We start from the raw sequence: 20,407 nt of genomic DNA, 5'->3' as shown, positions 1-20,407 counted from the left end.
TTCAGGGCACAAAAATTATACATTGTTAACAAATTATTGACTGTGATCCAGGAGATCCAGGACACATTGTTGGTTACCGTTATTCATTGGAACCTGATGCTTTCGTCCCTCTCCATTGATGTAGATAGGGGTCTGCCCTCCATCTTGCTTCCTGAAGTCAATGATCAGTTCTTCTGTTTTGCAGACATTGAGACAAAAATTGTTATCATTGCACTATGAAACCAAGCACGCTATCGACTTCCTATATTCTGACTCATCATTATTTGATATGCAGCCTACAACCATGATGTCATCAGCAAACTTGTAGATGTTCGTATGAAATGTGGCCAATCAGTCATGTGTACAGGGAGTGTTTGGGGGCTGAGGATGCATCCTTACGGGGCCGCAGTGTTGAGAATTATTGTAGAAGAGGTGCAGTTAGCTACTTTCACTGATTGCGGTCTGTGCGTCAGGAAACTGAGGATACAGTTGTAGAACTGCCCTTGGTCTCGGAGTTTTGAGATTAGTTCAATTGGGATTATAATGTTGAAGGTGGAGCTGCAGTTGATTTGTAGGAGCCTGATGTAGGTATCCTTATTATCTAGATGTTCCAGGGACAAATGTAGGGCGAGGGAATTGTGTCCACTGTGGGCCTGTTCTGCTGACCGGTAAATTGCAAGGGAATGAAGTAGTGTTATCATGTTGCTCCACCTCTTTCTCCTTTCATTCCATTCCTCATGTGGACTCTTCGTTCCATTACCTGCTGCATCTAATGTTGGCTCTCATTACTTGGATTTATTCCTCAATTGAATTATTTTTATAACTGGATATTTCACTGCATATATTAACTGGTCTCTGAATGCTCTCTAAGTCCCCACATAAATAAAAGCATTTGTGCAGCAACTCGGGTTCCGCAGCATGAATGCGATTCTTTCAAATGTACGAAAAGCAGTGTAATTCAAAGAATTAGCAGCACTAAACATATATAAAATGTACCCCAACCAGAGAAGTATGAAGCTTGCACATATGGCAAAGAGTAAAATGGCAGATTTCTTTCTGCTCTCCAGCTCTGGGTCATTCTCTATTTTTCTCTGACCTTTCAGTTCCACACGCACCTTAATTGCCTCGAAGATTTGTCTGACAGTCAGGACATTGATAAATAGAATAAAAGTGAATGGGAACATTGGTGTTAAAAATTGTTCAAAATATTTGAAACTTGCCCACCGACGGCTATTATAATAACTGTGTGTGGTAAAACAGTACCATGGAACATTGTTGATGATCCTTCCAGGTTTAAATCGGAAGTAGTTAGGAATGTTCTTTAAGGAAAAGAAAATATAAATTGTTGCTAGAACCCTCATTGCAGTTTTCTTTGTGCAATACTTAGTTTTCATCTGATGAAAACAGATGGCAACAAATCGATCAAAAGAAAAAGCAGCAGTGAACCAGACAGAACAATCAATGGCTGAGCAGGTCAAGACATAGATAACTCTGCAAACAGGAGTGATGTTCAGGAAACAGCGTGGATAATAATAAGACACAAATCTATCAAGTACGATATCAAAAACGATGAACAGTAGATCAGATGTTGCCATGGCTACCAGATAGCGAATGGTGCATGTAGAAAGACCACACTTGCCCCGAGTCAAGAGTGCAATCACCACTAGACTCACTGTAAGAGAGAGAAAGGAGAAAAAGAGACTTGAAGTTGCAATCTGGGCTCAGGCACAGAGAGTAAGTAAGGGCAAGAAGGTCGTTGTTATAAACCACATGAAGTCTCGAATCTGAACCTCAGTAGCAAACTCTCTAAATGAATCATTTGCACATTTAAAAGACAGAGGTAAGAACATGAGTGACAGTTTATTCATAGCAAGATGGTCACATATTCAATGTTTTGTTCGGGTTGGCAGTGGTTGGTTTGAGCTGTTTTATAGGTTACTCTTACTGGTTGGATTTTCCTATAGGACCGCAACATCTACACAAAGGCACCCTGCAAGAGTAAATCAACAATGTTGTACATTTAGCACAAACATTGATTGCAAAATTCTTGCAATCAGTTTTGGAGTTTCCACAGCTCAGATTGCGTCTAGAATTTTAGGTCCACACTGTATGAACTATAATATGGGATATTAAATCACTTCACAGTGACCGGGAGTGGATGCACTCCACAATATGAAATTTTAAAAAATGATAAAATTTTGAGTCCATCCCACGTGTACAGGATTGAACATACCAACAATTTTATCCATGGAAGTATTCGGCAGTGAATCCAGGCACCATACCCCAGGTTAGGTGCCTACCACAATCATAAGAATTTCAATATTTGGCACGGAGTCCCTGGCCTGTCTGAGACTGTACTCCACTGCTCCCACCCAAATCCATGCAGCATTGCTCATTGCAACTTTCTAGTTTAGAATTCACACTTTTTATCTGGGATGAAGCAAAGCTTCCTGCCTGATGTCCAGGCTCTCTCACACAAGCTCCTCTCCTTGTGACCAGAGATCCTCCTCCCAGATTCAGAGCACATGCTGGGGCTAAGAATGTCCATAGGTTACCCAACACACACCTTGGAAATCATGAGAATGGTACTAAAGCTTGTTGTGGGAGACCCAAACATTGTTCCATTGCCTGGCTTCAGAGGCTCTCTCTGAATTCAGGCCAATATTAAAGGTTAGGGGAGATGATGGGCTCATGGTGACTCTAAAATGATTGCTCCCTTTTTTTAGACCACTTCTTGTGATAGGATATCCTTATGTGATGTTCATTTTCACGAGCGTGCAACTCCCAAAATCGACCCAGTTTTGAAGATAAAAGATCCTGAATTTGATTGTGTAATTTTCTAAAGTAAGGAACACCAACGCATAAACCCATAGACGACAGGGAAATGTATCTGTCTTCTGGCTTCTCGACAGTAGTAGTTGGGAAATTCGTTGGACAAGACAAAATAAGCTTTGACATGGACCATCCACTGGAATAGCTGACATCCTGAATCCAGCAAGATATCAGCACCAAGCTTCCCTACTTTCCCCTTGGTTATTTCTTCTGCTGTCTCCCATGTGGGACATTCTTTTGGACAATAACCACAGCTCAGGTTCCGAGCTATCTTCTTTCAGATGTGGGAATATTGGTTAATTTTAAATGTACTCACAAAATGTGAGTTTTGGTGTCTGGACCAATAATTCTTGCCCAATTCTAATTGCTTTTGAGATAGTACTGGAGAGCAGCATTTTTGAACACCTGCATTATCTGGTGGATATCTTTGAGGAGAAAGTGAGGTCTGCAGATGCTGGAGATCAGAGATGGAAATGTGTTGCTGGAAAAGCGCAGCAGGTCAGGCAGCATCTAGGGAACAGGAAAATCGATGTTTCGGGCATTAGCCCTTCTTCAGGATAGGATATACAGGGTTTTCCTATCTGGTGGATAGGAAAACCCTGTATATTTTGGAGCAGAGTTCCATAATGTTTAGACAGCAGTAGTAATGGAACAATGATGTAGAGTAGATTAGATTAGATTAGATTACTTTACAGTGTGGAAACAGGCCCTTCGGCCCAACAAGTCCACACCGACCTGCCGAAGCGCAACCCACCCATACATTTGCCCCTTACCTAACACTACGGACAATTTAGCATGGCCAATTCACCTGACCTGCACATTTTTGGACTGTGGGAGGAAACTGGAGCACCCGGAGGAAACCCACGCAGACACGGGGAGAACGTGCAAACTCCACACAGTCAGTCGCCTGAGGCGGGAACTGAACCTGGGTCTCTGGCGCTGTGAGGCAGCAGTGCGAACCACTGTGCCACCATGCCGCCCAAGTCAGAATGAAATCTATCCTGAAAGGGAAGTAGCATGTGATGGTGTTTCTATGCAACTTCTGCTCTTGTTCTTCTAGCTATTAGGGGTCATGGTTCTGTGAGGTGCAGTCAAAAAACACTTGGAGTGTAATGTTTTGCATCTGTGGATGGTATTCATTGTGGGTCATTCATGTTATTAGTGAAGAGAGTGAGTATGGAATGTGGTAATTGGCAATCTGATCAATCAGCTGTTTGTACTGCGCAATGTGGTGCTTTGTAAATGTTGTTGGAGATGCTTTCAGAGAGACACTTGGAAAGCATTCCATCCCACCCAAGCTATACTTTCTGGATGGTAGACATGGATTGGAGAGACAGACAGGGAGCTTATTGCTGCAGTAATCAATATCTGACATACTCCTGTGTCCACAGCACTTGCATGGCTGGACCAGATCATTTTCTTGTCAATGGTTGGGCCAGGTTGTTGTTAGCCATGCATTCAGTGACAGTAATGTCACTGTAAGCCAATGGCATATTGGTAGATTCTCACTTCTTGGCGTTGGCTATTCCCTTGTGCTTGTGGGATACGAATGTTACTTGTCAATTACCAGACCAAGCTAGATGTTATGTCACTGTATAATGACACAGTTAAAAATCACACAACACCAGGTTATAGTCCAACAGGTTTAATTGGAAGCACACTAGCTTTCAGAGCGACGCTCCTTCATCAGGTGATTGTGGAGGGCTCGATCGTAACACAGAACTTATAGCAAAAATTTGCAGTGTGATGTAACTGAAATTATACATTGAAGAATTGATTGTCTGTTAAGCCTTTCATCTGTTAGAATACAGATCTTTCATGAAAGAAGTGAAACTATCACTGTATTCTAACAGATGAAAGGCTTAACAGACAATCAATTCTTCAATGTATAATTTCAGTTACATCACACTGCAAATTTTTGCTATAAGTTCTGTGTTACGATCGAGCCCTCCACAATCACCTGATGAAGGAGCGTCGCTCTGAAAGCTAGTGTGCTTCCAATTAAACCTGTTGGACTATAACCTGGTGTTGTGTGATTTTTAACTTTGTACACCCCAGTCCAACACTGGCCTCTCTGAATTATAATGACACAGATCTTTTCATTATCTAAGGAGATGTAAATGGTGCAGAATATTGTGCAAGCATGAACAAACCTCTCTACTTTGGAAATGGCAATGGAGGGAAAGGCATTGATGAGGCAGCTGCAGATTTTAAGGTCATGGTACAAGTGTGAAGAACTCCTGCAGAGATGTGTGACGGCTGAGATGATTGACCGCCATCAACCGTAACTATCTTCATCTGTGGTCAGGATGAAACGCGAGAGTTGTAATCTTGGTGAGTTCAGTTTTTCAAGGAGTCCTTATTGTGAATATGTGTTGACAATAAGAGCTGAGCATTTGTTGTCAGTAATTAAAATTTAACTGTAAAAAGAGAAGCATCTGATTGAGATAAATACAATCAATACATCTGTAAATCCAAGTCAAATGATCCTGAGTTCGTCACACTAAAATAAAAATGTGGTTGTGCTGGAAGGTCAAAGGCTGAGGGAAAAAAACAGGTCAATGTGTGACACAGTTTGAATGCCCAGGAAAAGTCAGAATGTTTGTCATTATCACACTGAAGGGATAGAAATACTCCCAATACTAGAAGTGGGAATTGTCTTAGTGACATGTATACCAAGGGCAGGCAGAAATAACTCGTTATGTTGAAGGTAAAATTAATCAGTCATACTTTACAATATTTCATGTACAGGTTGTTCTGTTACAGTGTGTTTCGTTAGCACAAAATCGCTATAATGCAATTGACAAATTGAAGACACTGTTTCTAAAGTGCAAAATTTTAAGGTGTGTTTTAGTTATAATACTATTCCGGCCCCATTAGTTCAAATGGTGCTCTTACTACGAAATGTTCTTATAACACGGGATTGCACAAGAATGGAATTACCACATTATAGCAGAACTGACTGTAAGTGTCTCCTTATTCTGCAACTATGTTCCCTTGTTCAAGACCCCTACATAAGTGGAAACATCATCTCAACATCTACCCTGTCAAACCCCCTCAGAATTTTGTATATTTCAATAAGATCACCCCTTACTTTTTCAAAATGCTAATGAGTAAAGACTTAATCTGGTTATCATTTTTCCTTAGTCAACCCTTCACCCCAGGAATCCCTCTAGTGAATCTTTTGAACTGCCTCCAACACCAGCATCTCCTTTCATAAATATGGAAACCAGAATCATACACAGTACTAAAGGTGGAGTCTCAACAATCTGTACAGTTGTAATAAGACTTCCCTATATTTACACTTCAAACCCATGGTAACAAAGCCCAAATTCCACTTGTATCCTTAATTACTTGATGAACATGCTAACCTTTTGTTTTGCACACAAATCTCACTTTGCTGACCTTTTTGAAATCTTCCTCCATTTATAATTGTTTGCTTTTTGATTCTTCCTAGCAAAGTGTTTGACCTTACACTTTCCAGCATTAAAGCTCCAGCTTCCAAGTTTTTTGCCCATTCACTCCATGTATCTATATCCCCTTGCAGATTCCTTATGTTCTTACTAGAATGTACCACAGCTATTTATATATCATCAGTAAATTTGAATACATTATACTCTATTTCCTTCTTCAAGTCATTAACATAGATAGCAAGGAATTGAGATGCTGGGACAGGTTCTGATGGCACTTCACAAATTACAAAATGTCTATTAATCCCAACTCTCCATCTTCTGTGTGTCAATCCAGTCTCAATCCATGCTAATACATTACACTCAACCCTGTGAGCTCCTGTCTTGAGCATTAACCTTCCATGCAGCACTTAAAAAAAAACCTTTGAAATCCAAATGCACTACATCTTCACTTTTGACTCCTCAAAGTCTGTCCACCAGCTCAAAGACACAAGTCAGGAATGCGATGGAATACTCCCTACAGTACCACATCCAAAAAGAAGTATGCCTCTGTTTCTTGAAAGACGAGTACAGCTAAAGTTGGGGTACAAAACTTTAAAAAAGATTTAGCGATGCAAGATACAGAGATGGAATTTCCATGAATAAGGGTGACAACAACTAGTTTGTTTTGTTAGAATATTCATTCAGCATTCGAACACTTCGTAATGGGAAAGATATGTCAGAGATAGTCAGAGATACTCCTACTTATGCAAGGCCACTGGCTAAGTTGTTCCCCTCCCCACACTCAGTATAATTTTACTTTGAGAGATGCTCCCAGTGACACCTGAACACTGGGGTAAGTTGTTCCCCTTTAGCTAGGAACCCACACTCAGTGCAATTCTAATTGAAAGATCCTAACTGAATCACAATGCCACTGGAATTAGATGTTCTCTTAAGGCTATTGACCAACATGCAAAACAGTTCTCCAGTGAAAAGTATTAGCGATTGAGGGCATTTTCCTATTCATGGTCCACATTGAATACAATGCTGCTTTTACAGATACCCACAGTAAAGCGAGAACACTGGGTCACAAATTCCTCATGACCAATTCTGTGTGTCAGTAAACAAAAAGAATTGTTTGCTGGCCAGCATTTATTAGTCAACCTCAGTTGCCCTTGAGAGGTGATGTGAGCTGCGTTCTTGAACTGCTGCAGTCCATGTGCTGTAGGTTGCCCCCACAATGCCATAAGGGAATGGATTCCAGGATTTTGACCCAGTCTGACATTGAAGGCATGGTGATATATTTCCAAGTCAAGATGGAGAGTGGCTTGGAGAGGAACTTTCAGGTGGTAGTGTTCCCAAGTATCCACTGTCCTTGTTCTTCTAGATGGTACTAATCATCGTTTTGGACAGTGCTGTTTAAGGACTTTTAGTGAATTTCTGCACGTATCCTGTAGACTGAACACACTGCTCTCAGTGGTGAAGATAGTGACTGTTTGTGGATGTAGTGCTATTCAAATGCACTGCTTTGTTTAGGATGGTGTCAAGATCCATCAGTTTTGTTGAAGTTTCACTCCTCCAAGCAATTGGGGAGTATTCCATCACGCCCCTAACTTGTGCCTTGCAGGTGGTGGACAGGGTTTGGGGAGTCAGGAGGTCATTTGTTTGCTACAGTATTCTGAGCCTCTGACCTGCTGTCCCAGCCACTGTATTGATGGGGTGAGGCCAGTTGAATTTCTGGCCAATATTGATAATGGGGGATTCACTGATGTTAACACCATTGAATGTCAAGGTGTGGAGGGAAGGTCATCTCTTATCACAGATAGTCATTGCCTTGCATTTTATGGCGTGAATCTTATCTGCCATTTTTCAGCCCAAGCCCAGATACCCAGCATATCTGGCAGCACAGTGGTAATCAATGCTGTCTCACGGCACCAGGCGCCCAAGTTTAGGTTCTAGCCTTAAAGGACCATCTGCATGGAGTTTACCTGTATGTGTGGTTTTGGTTTCAATGGTTTCATCTCACAGTCCAAAGCTGTGCAGGCTTGGTAGCTTATCCATGGTAAATGCAGAATTACGCCAGTAGGGTGGTGGTGTGGGATGGTCTTCGGAGGGTTGGTGCTGACCCAATGGGCTGAATGGCCTCTGTCTGCAGAGTAGGGATTCTACAATTCCATGATATTGTTGAGATCTTGCTCCCTTAAAACATTGATTTCTTCAGTATCAGATGAGTTGTGACTGGTGCTGAACATTGTACAATTATCGGCAAACATCCCCACTTCTGACTTTCTGACGGAGGGCAAGTCATTGATGAAGCAGCCGAAGATGGTTGGGCCTAGAGCACTACTCTGAGGAACTGCTGCAGAAATGACCAGGAGATGTGAAGACTGACCTCTAAGAACCACTCTGTGCCAGTTTTGACTCCATCCATCGGAGTTTACTTCCTGATACCCCATTCATTCTAGTTTTGCCTGGGCTCCTGATGCCACACTTGACAAAGGTAATCAGTGTCACCACATTTCTGGAAATCAGCTCTGCAATTCAGCTCTACAGTGATGGATTGTCCCAACAACAAGACACCATTACAATGAGAGGGTCCAGCCTGATGTTAGTGATCCCAAGACAGTTCAGTTCCATGATCATTAATGCCTTCATTCAGAGTGATTTCTGGAGACTTGATTCAGTATCACACATCAATCCAGTAAATCAGTGGCAATGAAGAGCACCTGTGGGCAATAAAATCTTTTTTTGTTGTTGTTCTCAGTTGCCGAATTACACCACAGGGTTAGTTTGGAAATGTTAAATGGATACATGATATCACACATTAGGAATTTGTACTGCCCAGTTCAGTGGCCAGTAAGTCGAGGGTTAAATGTATTTGTCATGCACACCAATGGCTCAGCATTCAGAGAGTACCCCACATCTGAGAGGTGGCTCCTCTGGGGAGGTAAAGACTGATCTTGAAGAGAAGAAATAAATACTTGAAGATAGCCCATCACAGAATGCTTGTACCCCAGAACATTCAGTCTTCTGTATTGTACTAACCTCTGGCATAATGGCAGCAACGCATGTTCTCTGAATCTGACATCGTTCCCTTGGCTGTCAAATGAAATTTGTTTAATATCTTGTCATCCAACATTCCATGGGAATGGGTTGAGCTCAGTTGGCTGGATTGCTGGTTTGCAGAGCAGTATGATGCTAACAGCATCGGCTCAATTCTCATCACTGGCTTGAGGTTACCATGCAGGACTCTTCTTCTCAACCTCTTCCCTCATCTGAGGTCTGGTGGCCCTCAAGTTAAATCACCAGCAGCTACTTCTCTCTAATGAGAGCCCTATGCTCTGGTAAGACTATGGTGACACAATATATCGAACACTATTTTCCTTCAAGTGAATCATTATGGAATTGAAGAACGGTGTCATTATTGCATCAAAGAGTTTGACCTACTGTGTTACTCCCCTGATGTAAAACACACTGTTCCAGACATGCCCCAGGCAGCAGTGTTGATGAAGCAGTCCTGACATTTACAATTTACAGCTCGGTGTTACTGTTACTGCAAACATTTATAAACTTCCAAGTGCTAGCTGGCATAAGCAAGATCCTTCCATACTATCTCTCATCCACTCCCAATTTAAATTTGATTCCTCGATAGCCACAAAACAGTCTGAGATTACTCAGCACCTAAGTGTGATCTCCAATAAACCACCTCATATTGATATAGAGATTCAATCAACATGAAAACTTTTATCCAACCAGAAGGGGCTGAATGCACTGAACTGTGGGATCAGTTCCCTGAATGGCCAGGGTTAAGACATGAGTGAATACAGGTGAGCAGTCATTCCCACTCACCTCAGCTTTCCAATCATTCAGAATGGGAGGAAAATATGACAACATTTCTAAGGGAAGATTGGCTCAAATTGATCAGCAAGATCTTGACTAGCATTGATGTAACATCTCACTTTATAACTGCAGGAACTGATATGTCTATGCAAATCTGTCTCGATGGTGTAAACCACAATTACTGTTTGGACAGACATCCTATGTGACAATCGGTGCAATGATGTCCTACACCATGAGACAAAGAGCATCATGTAAATCAGGGTTGACAGATGATTCACATGAGAACACAGAACATCGAGCTGTACAGCACAGGAACAGTCTTTATAAAGCTGAAACATGACATCTTGACTCTTGTACTCAATTTATCAGCCAATAAAGGCAAGCTGACCATACATCATCTTTGCTACCCTATTTACTTGCATGGTCACTTGCAGGGAGCTATGGACTTGAACACCAAGATCACTGTACATCAATGCTGTTCAGGGTTCTGCCATTACTGTATATCTTTTCCCTAACTTTCAATCTCCTAAAGTGCAGCACCTCATACTTACCCAGATTAAACTCCATCTGCCACCTTTCCACCCATATCGGCAATTGATCTCCACTGTATCTTTGACAACCTTATCCACAACTTCACTGATCGTTCTATCATCTGCAAATAAACAAAGGGCAGAGGTCCCATTATGAAACCCTAAGGAATACCACAAGTCACGACCCTCCAGCCAGAAAAACCCCTTTCCTCTGCTTTCTATGGGAATCGAAGCTGCCACCTCACCATGGATCCAATGTAGTGTAATCTTCAGGATGAGCCCACCATGAGGGACCATAGCGGGCCCCTTTACTGAAATCCATGCAGACCACATCCACTGCTCTACCCTCATCGATTACCTTTGTCACTTCCTCAAAAGATTCAATCAAGTTAGTAAGACATGACCTGCCTTGCATAATGCCATGCTGACTGTCCCTAATTAGGTCCTGTATTTCCAAATGCATGTAAACCCTATCCCTAAGAATAATCTCCAATAGTTTATTTTAATATCCGTTCAGCAGTGTGCTGTTGATGGACTATGATTCAATTGGTGATCCTGAAACAGTATCTAATGCAGCATGTCCCTCAATACTGAACATCAGGTCAGTTGGTGTCACAGTAGCAGGGCTGACTTTCTCTCCATATGGCCGGATGTTCTTGATCCTGATTGGAGCCTCTGAACAGCACAACTATATCAAATATCCGAAATTGCACATCAGTCACCCCAAACCAAAATGTCTTTCATCTACAAAAAATTATGTTGTACCACCCAATCTCCACCGTTCTGAGCCAGGTACAATGATAGAGGTTTCACAAAGTTGATGGAGTACTGCAGTACATGGTGTAACACTCTAGCCTCAAGGTGAATCCATCTAAAAATATATCCAGGAGTTTTTGTCTCTAAAACATCAGTCCTGACAAAATAGTCATAATAATAATGTTATAACAATAATGTGAATAATAATGATAGCAATTACATATTTAAACTGACAGCTAAAGTCTAAATAATAATCCCAAATGAACGCAAATTGGAGGACCTTCACATTATCATTTGGGGAACATCAAAGGATAAAGCAAGAAAAGGCAAGATAGAAAACATCCTGTTGGACAATTTAATCCTCTGAGGCACCTAAAACTCTAGACCTCAGCGCTTATCCTATTGGGCTCTACACCACAGCACTGTGCATCATTTTACAAATGGCACACCTCACATAGCATTCACATAATTTCAACAATCTACATTGTAGTTGGAACCTTGTGTTCAATACCCTTCCCAATGATCTGTCCTCACAAATATCATAACCCCAGGCATCCACTGACTGACAAAAACTCAAGGTGGTCAAAGCCATCTGGGCTGATCCACCCTTATCATGATTAGATTTTCTACAGGGTGGAAACATTTGGCCCAAAAGGTCCACACTGACACTAATTAATGGACCTAACACTGTATGCAATTTAACATGGTCAATTCACCTCACCTACACATGTTTAGATTGTGGGAGGAAACCCACACAGACACAGGGAGAACATGCAAACTCCATGCAGACAATCACCAGAGGCAGGAATTGAACCCAGGTCACTGGTGCTGTGAGGCAGCAATGCTAACCACTGAGCCACCATGTCACAGGGAACCCAATCTAATCCAGCTGACTGAGAGCAGGCTTTAAGTGACCATGGAGAGAGAATGGTCTTGCTAAACCCTTTCTAGACAAGCTGGGGCCGGTGCTCAGCCAAACTTCTTCATTGAGGCCTCCGTGTCAACCCATTCTGCACAGGACAGAGAAACAGACACCGCTACACGTTACTGAGAAACTTCCGAATCGACAAACAATTCACTTTAAACTCTGTAAGTGAGAGCACTTTCATCTGACATTGGGATTTGCCTTGCTAAATGGAAATTAAATCATCAGTAAATGCAGATCGGAAATATAGACTTATGTAACTTAAGTTGTTCCAAGACTTACCGGGTACACCAACAATGACAAGGATGGTGCCGTATATTTTTGAGATCATTATGTTTGCAAAATACATTTTATTGTTTGTGAAACAACCTCTCCCTTCCTGCTGCTGGCATCTGTCCGAATTGTCTCAAAATGAGAGATGAGACATATCCAGAGACATCGTATTATATTTTGTTGTATCTCTCCTGGGAAAATATGATCACACATTCACCTTTTTAATATCATTTTGAACAAAGAGATTACGACAACAGGTTTATTTTGATGATGTAATGTCATTGAAATTTAAGTCTACATTTGAATACCCCAAGGACTAGATGAATCTAATCTTATTTGGTCACAACCGCTCCTTGCAACTTGTCATCAAACAAGAATGCTTGCAGTGTTTCACACACTGATAGTCCCATCAACATCTGAATATCTTTTGATATTCTTTTCTGTGATAACTTTTATTTTACTGAGGATATTCAATCATTCAATACCTCATGTTGTACCTTGACAGCTGTTCTACTGCACACTGTTATATCACTACTTCCCTTGTTAATTCAGTTCCACAACTCGTTTGGGAAAGTCTGTGTGATTGAGCACTCAAATACCGAAGCTGAAACTAATACTGACCACAACAATTACTGGAACTTACACTTGGTAATAATTTCTCAAAACAAAGACAAAAAGAAATCAGAACCTTAACTTCAAAATTATAGAATGATAGCACCATATAGGACAGAAGTGACCCATCGATCCATAAAGATTGTCCCTCCAAAAATTGCATGAAAAGCTGCACAAGTCCCACTCCCCAGCACTTAGTCCACAGTCTTGAATGTTATGACATTTCAAATGCTCATTCAAGTACTTTTTAAAGGTTTTGAGGATTTCCTTCTCAGTTATCCTCCTGGGCAATGCACTGTAGGCCCCTTCCATACTCTGGATGTCATGTTCCCTCTAAACCTCCTGCCTTTCAGCTACACCTCAGTATTGGCCCTCCACTTACTAGGATGCTACCTGGACTGGAGGTTTTGAGCTATAAGACGAGGTTGAATAGATTGGGACTTTTTTCCCCGGGAACGTAGGAGACTGAGAGGCAACCTTATTGAGCTTTATTAAATCTTGTGAGATTCATATAAGATAGATAGCCAACAGACTTTCGCCAGTATAGGAGAGTCAAAAATTAGAGAGCATAAGTTAAGGTGAGAGTGGAGAGATACAAAAGGATTCAGAGGGACACTTTGTTCAGACAGACGGTGGTGAGTGCTTGTAACAGGCTGCCAGAGGTATTGGCAGAAGCAAGTACAATTTTGTGATTTGATTAGATTAGATTCCCTACAGTGTGGAAACAGGCCCTTCAGCCCAACAAGTCCACACTTGTTGCCCACCCAGACCCATTCCCCTACACCTAACACTATGGACAATTTAGCGTGGCCAATTCACCTAACCTGCGCATCTTTGGACTGTGGGAGGAAACCAGAGCACCCAGAAGAAACCCACACAGACACAGGGAGAATGTGCAAACTCCACACAGACAGTTGCCCGAGATGGGAATTGAAACTGGGTCCCTGGCGCTCTGAAGCAGCAGTGCTAACCACTGAGCCACCGTGCCGCCCTAAGAAACATTTAAATAGGTACATGGATGGGGTAGATATGGACCAAACCCAGGCAAATGGGACTAGTTTAATTGTGAAAACTGGGTGGCACAAGCAATTTGGGCCATGCTGAGAATCTCAATGACTTTATCTAATCGTGGACTGGTAAAGACACGTATCTTGTATGCCTTAACTATCCTATTACCCTGTCTTGCTGCCTTTGGGGATCTGTTAACAAGCACCTCAAGGTCCTTCTGTTTCTCTGAGCTTCCTGGTGTCCCACCACTCAGTGCCTTATGTTGTGACTTCTACTAAAGTGCATCATCTCACATTTGTCAGAGTTAAATTGCATCTGCCCATCTGACCGGTTTATATTATTTATGAATATGACAAACAGTAAGGGATTCAGCACTGATCTCTGTGATACACACCGTACATGAGCCTCTAATTACACAAACAGCCTTCTGTCAATATCCGCTGCCTCCTCTGACTGAGCCAATTTCCCAGCCAACTTGCCAAGTTGCTCCAGCTGCCATATGCTTTTACCTTCATTCTGAATCCCCCATGTGGAACCTTGTCAAAGACTTTGCTAAAACCCAAATAAACTACTTCAATTGTCCTAGCCACATCCACAGACATGGTCACCTCCTCAAAACCTCCACCAGATTTGTTAGGCATGACCTCCATCTGACAAAGCCATGCTGACTATCCATGATCAAACCTTGTTTCTTTAATTGGAGATGAATCCTTTCTTTTGGAATTTTCTCCAATAATTTCTGTAACATTGATAGACACTCACTAGTCTGTTATTCCTGGTCTGTTATTCCTGTTCTTAGAACTTTGGGTTTCAAATTCCAATTTTTCAGATAAGCACATTCCAAAGTCCTTTAAGACTAAGGGAAAGAAAAAGTTCTTATTCATGCAGAAGAATTTCTTAGGTATTTTACACACAGAGACACAGAAAGACATGTACACATGTGTACACATACACACATACACACCACATTTACCTCACACACATATAAATTATTCTTTTACCTTTATACCTCCCTCTGAATGGTAAAATAATCCCCTCTAATCATCCATCGTTCCATTATAACTCCCACTGAGCAAATACACAAACCCTGATACAAACTGGATGTTCTCACAATTGGTCATAGTCAAGACAAATTCATGTAGTTGACCACTATCACTTAGTCTGTCATATTTCCATTTTTTGGGATCAAATAGAAACAAATTAACTTGGAAGTAATCCAATCTAAAAAAAAAATCAAGTTGGGTTCCAAATCAGCCAGGAAGCCAGCCATTGAATTAGCTCATATTCAGATACTTGAGAGCTACTATCATGGAATTGGGTCAAATCCCAGCATGACAAAACTTCAATTTCATAAGTATGTGGATTATAAACTCTAATATCAACCATTAAACTAATGTCAGTTGTCAAAGAAAATGCACCTGGTTCATTAATATCCTTTAAGGAAAGATAACTACTGTCCTTACCTGGTCTGGGCTACATGTGACTCCAGACCCACAGAAATTGGTGTGGTTTATGGAGGTCAGCCATCTAAGCTCCAAGACCTCACAGCAGGAGGTCCTCAAGATTGTGTCCTAGCCGTAACTATCTTTAGTGACTGTATAACTGACCTTCTCTCAATCAGAATGCCATAAATCAGAGGGTTCACTAATACTTGCACAATGTTCAAAGCATTCTTACATCCTCAGATACTGAATACTCCATGTCGCTGTGTCACAAGATCCCTGAAAATTCCAGCCTGGGCTGACGATTGGCAATTAACATTCACGCTATACAAATGCGAAGCAATTACCACCTTCAATAAGAAATCACCTAAATAATGCTTCTGGACACTTAAGGCTTTGCTATTGCTGAATCCCCTACGATCAACAGTATCGGAGTTACCATTGAGCTGAAAATGAACTGGACTCATGAGATAAGTCCTGCTCACTCTGGATAGAAGGGCAGGTCAGAGAGCAAAAGTACTGCCGTGAGTGACGCAGTTCATGGCGCCAAACGCCTCTCTGCTATCTACAAGGCACACATCAGGAATATGATGGAATACACCCCATTTGACTGGATGAAATGTATCTCCAACAACAGTCAAGAAATTGGAGACCGCCATGATAAACACACAATGCTGTAGACACTTGAAGCCTGAAATGAAACCAGAAAGTGCTGGAGAAAGTCAACAAGCCTGACAGCATTGGTGGAGAGAAATACAGAATTAACCATTTGATTCCAATATAACTCCTCTTCAGAACAGTATTGAGGAGGAGTCATGTAGGACTAGAAACATTAATTCTCTTTCTCTCTTAACATATACTACCAGACCTGCTGAATTTCTCCAGCACTTACTTTTTTAGGACAAAGTAGCCAGTTTGATTGGCACCCTATCTACAAACATGCAGTGAATCCAACACCAATCTTCTTTAGCAGCCTTATGTATCATCAACTAGATATGCTCCAGAAATTCACCAATGCTCCTTAGCATCTTCCAAACGTATGACCATACCTTCCTAAAGACAAAGGCAGTAGATGCATGAGAACACCACTACCTACATGTTCCCTTCCAAACCACTCACCACCGTGTTTTGGATATATATTCCTTCCATGTCCCCATAGTCATAGTGAACCACAGGCTGTTCTCTCATTAGCGAGACATGACTGGTCATGAGTTTAACCTGAGTGTCACCATACCCCAGGGGAGGGGTGAGGTTGAGAAGGTGGGACCTTCATGATGATCTCAGCTAGTGTGTGGGGATTGAACCTATGCTATCGGTGTCACTGGTGTGAGATGTAAAGAGAAGAAGTGATCCTTAGGTTAAGCTCACCACCAGTTGACTCTCTCTTGCTCTCTCTCTCTCTCTGTCTATGAGAGAGCAGCCATATGGAACTAGAACTAGGGTGATTTCTACGGTAACCCTTGTTACGACACAGGGTAAACCCTCCTGCTTAATTTAAAACCAGCAACACAGAAAAGATTGATCCTGTGCAGTAATCTGTAAAAATTCGAATGGCCAAGGAATATTTAAAATAAAATTAATGGCTTTATTTCTTAAAGTATAACAGAGAATAATTAACTACTATTTACAATTTCTTTCTCTAACCTATATTCTACCTTCCCTTCTATAATACTAGTCCAATAAACTCCCAATTAAGAATTACTAAACAACACTTCTTATCTCAGAACCAGGCAGCTGTAGGTTCTTGTCTTCGGATCTTCCTGTGTCTGGAGTACTGAGGGACAGAAGTACTCTAACTCTCAGTACTTCTGTTTAACAGAAATCTTAGTTTTCGCTTAAGAGTAAACAATTGATCAGATATTGATGTCTGTTTGTGGAAGGAAACTTCCATCACCTGCATCTACCTTCTAATTTATAAATGGTGGATAGAATTTGACAGTCACTCAGTATCTAGTCTCTGCCACATTCTCAAATCCACATTTGTAATAATCAGGCAGTTGAATATTTTCTTGTTGGAAATGGTGATTTCTTCATTAGTAAGTACTACCTGCCACACGATGTTGTCCAGGTCCTGCTGTAGGAGCCTTGTGAGCTGCCTTATTCTGGAAGGAATTGGGAATGGAGCTGAATGATGTAAAATTGCTCATGAACACCGCTGTGACTTTATATGATAAATGGAAGATTGTTGAAGGAACAGCTGAAAATGGGCAAGATGAGGATGCCACCTGGAAAAATTCCTGATCATAGAATCCCTACAATGTGGAGAAAGACCATTTGGCCCATTGAGTATGTGCTGACCCTCCCAACAGCTTTTTCCTCAGACTCCGCTCCCTACCCTATACTGTAATCACACATTTGCTATGTTTAATCCACCTAACGTGACATCTTTGGACTGTAGGAGGACACTGGAACACACGACGGAAACCTATGCAGAACATTGGGAGACTGTACAAACTCCACACACACTGTCACCCAAGGCTGGAATTGAATCTGGATCCCTGACACTGTGAGGCAGCAGTGCAAACCGCTGAGCCTGATGTCCCGAGAGAAAGGCAAAATGTTGCCAATGCTGGAAATCTGAAATTAAAAACACAAAATGCCAGGAAAGCACATGTGATCAGACAGTATTGGTGGAGTGAAACAGTTTGGTACAGGTCAGGACCTTTCCACATGAGATGCAACCTTCTTGAGACATCTGAGATTCCCAGAGGACTCATCAGGTTAGATGCAAAAAGATTGGTTCCTCTTGCAGGAGCAGAGGGCATAATCTCTGAATAGTCTCTCACCTATCTAAGACAGATGAGGTAGAATTTCTTCTCTGAGTGTAATGAATCTATGGAATTATTTATCACAGAGACTGTATAGGCTGTAAAAGGACATTCAATACTGAGCGAATTTTAAGGGAATCAGTAAGCATTATATCAAATCGGTCATGATTTCATTAAATGGCAAAGCAGACTTAAGGGACGGCATGGCCACCTTCTGCTGTGTCTTACTGCAAGGATTAACAGATGTAATGGTCAAACTGTAAAACCAATTCATATTAATCAGGGTTCACTACTAAAACTATACTAATCTCAAAAAGGCAGGGATCAGAGACAAGGGTTTCTAATCTGTGAATGGAAACTGACCAAGGATTAAATGAATAAAAGACCCTAATAGTCTAAGCCAATTAGTATCAACATGTACAAAACCAATTAATTTGAGAAACAACCTGTTAAGGAACAATAAAGGAACCAAGGATAAAAAGCCAATTAGACTTGAACAGGATGCTAAGAAATTCTCCTTGAAGAATTCAAGAAGTAGAATATGGTTGTCAAAGAGAAGCATGGGTTCAGTGAAATTTCGGGGATCAGTCCATGCACTGGTGCAAGAATGAAGACTTTAAGAAGTGTGACCAAATAATATGAAAGTTTGTGGAACTGTCAGTCAAATGGTAACAGGGTTACAGTCAGTGGAGAAGCTCAGCCAGAAGCTGCAGCAGAGAAGAGTGTGCTTTTGGGCCAAAGATATTAAATATGTTAAATTAGAATTTGAACTATCAGCCATAGCATGGATTAGAGTTGGATAGTACATTGATTTCACATGATTCTCTGCCAGTTTTAACTGTATGGTGCTGCACCTTTAAAGATGTTAACATAGTCCAAAGCAACAACTGGTTAGCTCTGCAGCCTCACAGTGCCAGGGACCTGGGTTTGATTCCAGCCCTGGGCGACTGTCTGTGTGGAGTTTGCACATCCTCCCTGTGTCTGCGTGGGTTCTCTCCGGGTGCTCCGGTTTTGTTCACAATTCAAAGATGTGCATGTTAGATGAATTGGCCATGTTAAATTGCCCATAGTGTTCAGGGATGTGTAGCTTAAGTCAATGGTAAATGTAGAGTAATGGGATATGGGTTTGGAGGATCAGTATAGATTTGTTGGGCCGAAGGGTCTTTTCCCACACAGTAGGGATTCTAAGATTCTGAGTGAACAGTTCATGTTCAAGGGGTTACAGAGGTACAAAACATGAACCTGCTGTGATAATCAATTCAGTTCACACCAACTGATAGCAAGTTGTGGCTGGGAGCATTGATAAATTGAAGACTACAGGTTGTGATAATATCTTGGCTGCAATGTTCATGACCTATCCATCGCATTGCCTCCTTCTTATTCAATGTATTCTAGTGTTTCTATACCCCTGGCATCCACCCAGCAATGTAGAGACTAAGCAAGTTAAGTTCTACCTAGATAAAAAAAGATTATATTTAACCTAATCCTTCTATTCTCCTTCAAAACATCATAAAATGGCAGTAGTCGTCGAGTAGTACATATCAACCAGCCATTTGGATACAGAACTGGCTCGAAGGCAGAAGACAGAGGGTGGTGATGAAGGGTTGCTTTTGCAGACTGGAGGCCTGGACCAGTGGTGTGCCACAAATATCGGATCTGAGTCCACTGGTTTTCATCATTTACATAATTGATTTGGATGTGAACACAGGACGTATAATTAGTACGTTTGCAGATGACACCAACATTTGAGTTAAACTTCTTTATTATACACTGCACCTACAATGGGATCCTGATCAGATAGACCAATAGGCCAAGGAGTGGCAGATGGAATGTAATTTAGATAAATGTAAAGTGCTGCATTTTGGAAAGGTAAATCAGGGCAGGACTTATACACTTAATGGTAAGGTCCTGATGAGTGTTGCTTAGAGTGCAGAAAGAGTTCAGAAAATATGAACAAGGATGTTTGCCAGGGTTGGAGGGTTTCAACTGGAGAACTGAATCATAGCCTTCCTCAGAAAACTTAAGAAATCAGGAGAATTAAACAAGACAGACT

Source organism: Chiloscyllium plagiosum, unplaced genomic scaffold (assembly GCF_037043375.1).
Source record: "Chiloscyllium plagiosum isolate Xiang-an unplaced genomic scaffold, Cpla_swu_hap1 HiC_scaffold_47, whole genome shotgun sequence".
Lineage (NCBI taxonomy): Eukaryota > Metazoa > Chordata > Chondrichthyes > Orectolobiformes > Hemiscylliidae > Chiloscyllium > Chiloscyllium plagiosum.
The sequence above is the reverse complement of the archived record's forward strand: the minus strand, read 5'-3'. Positions refer to the sequence as shown.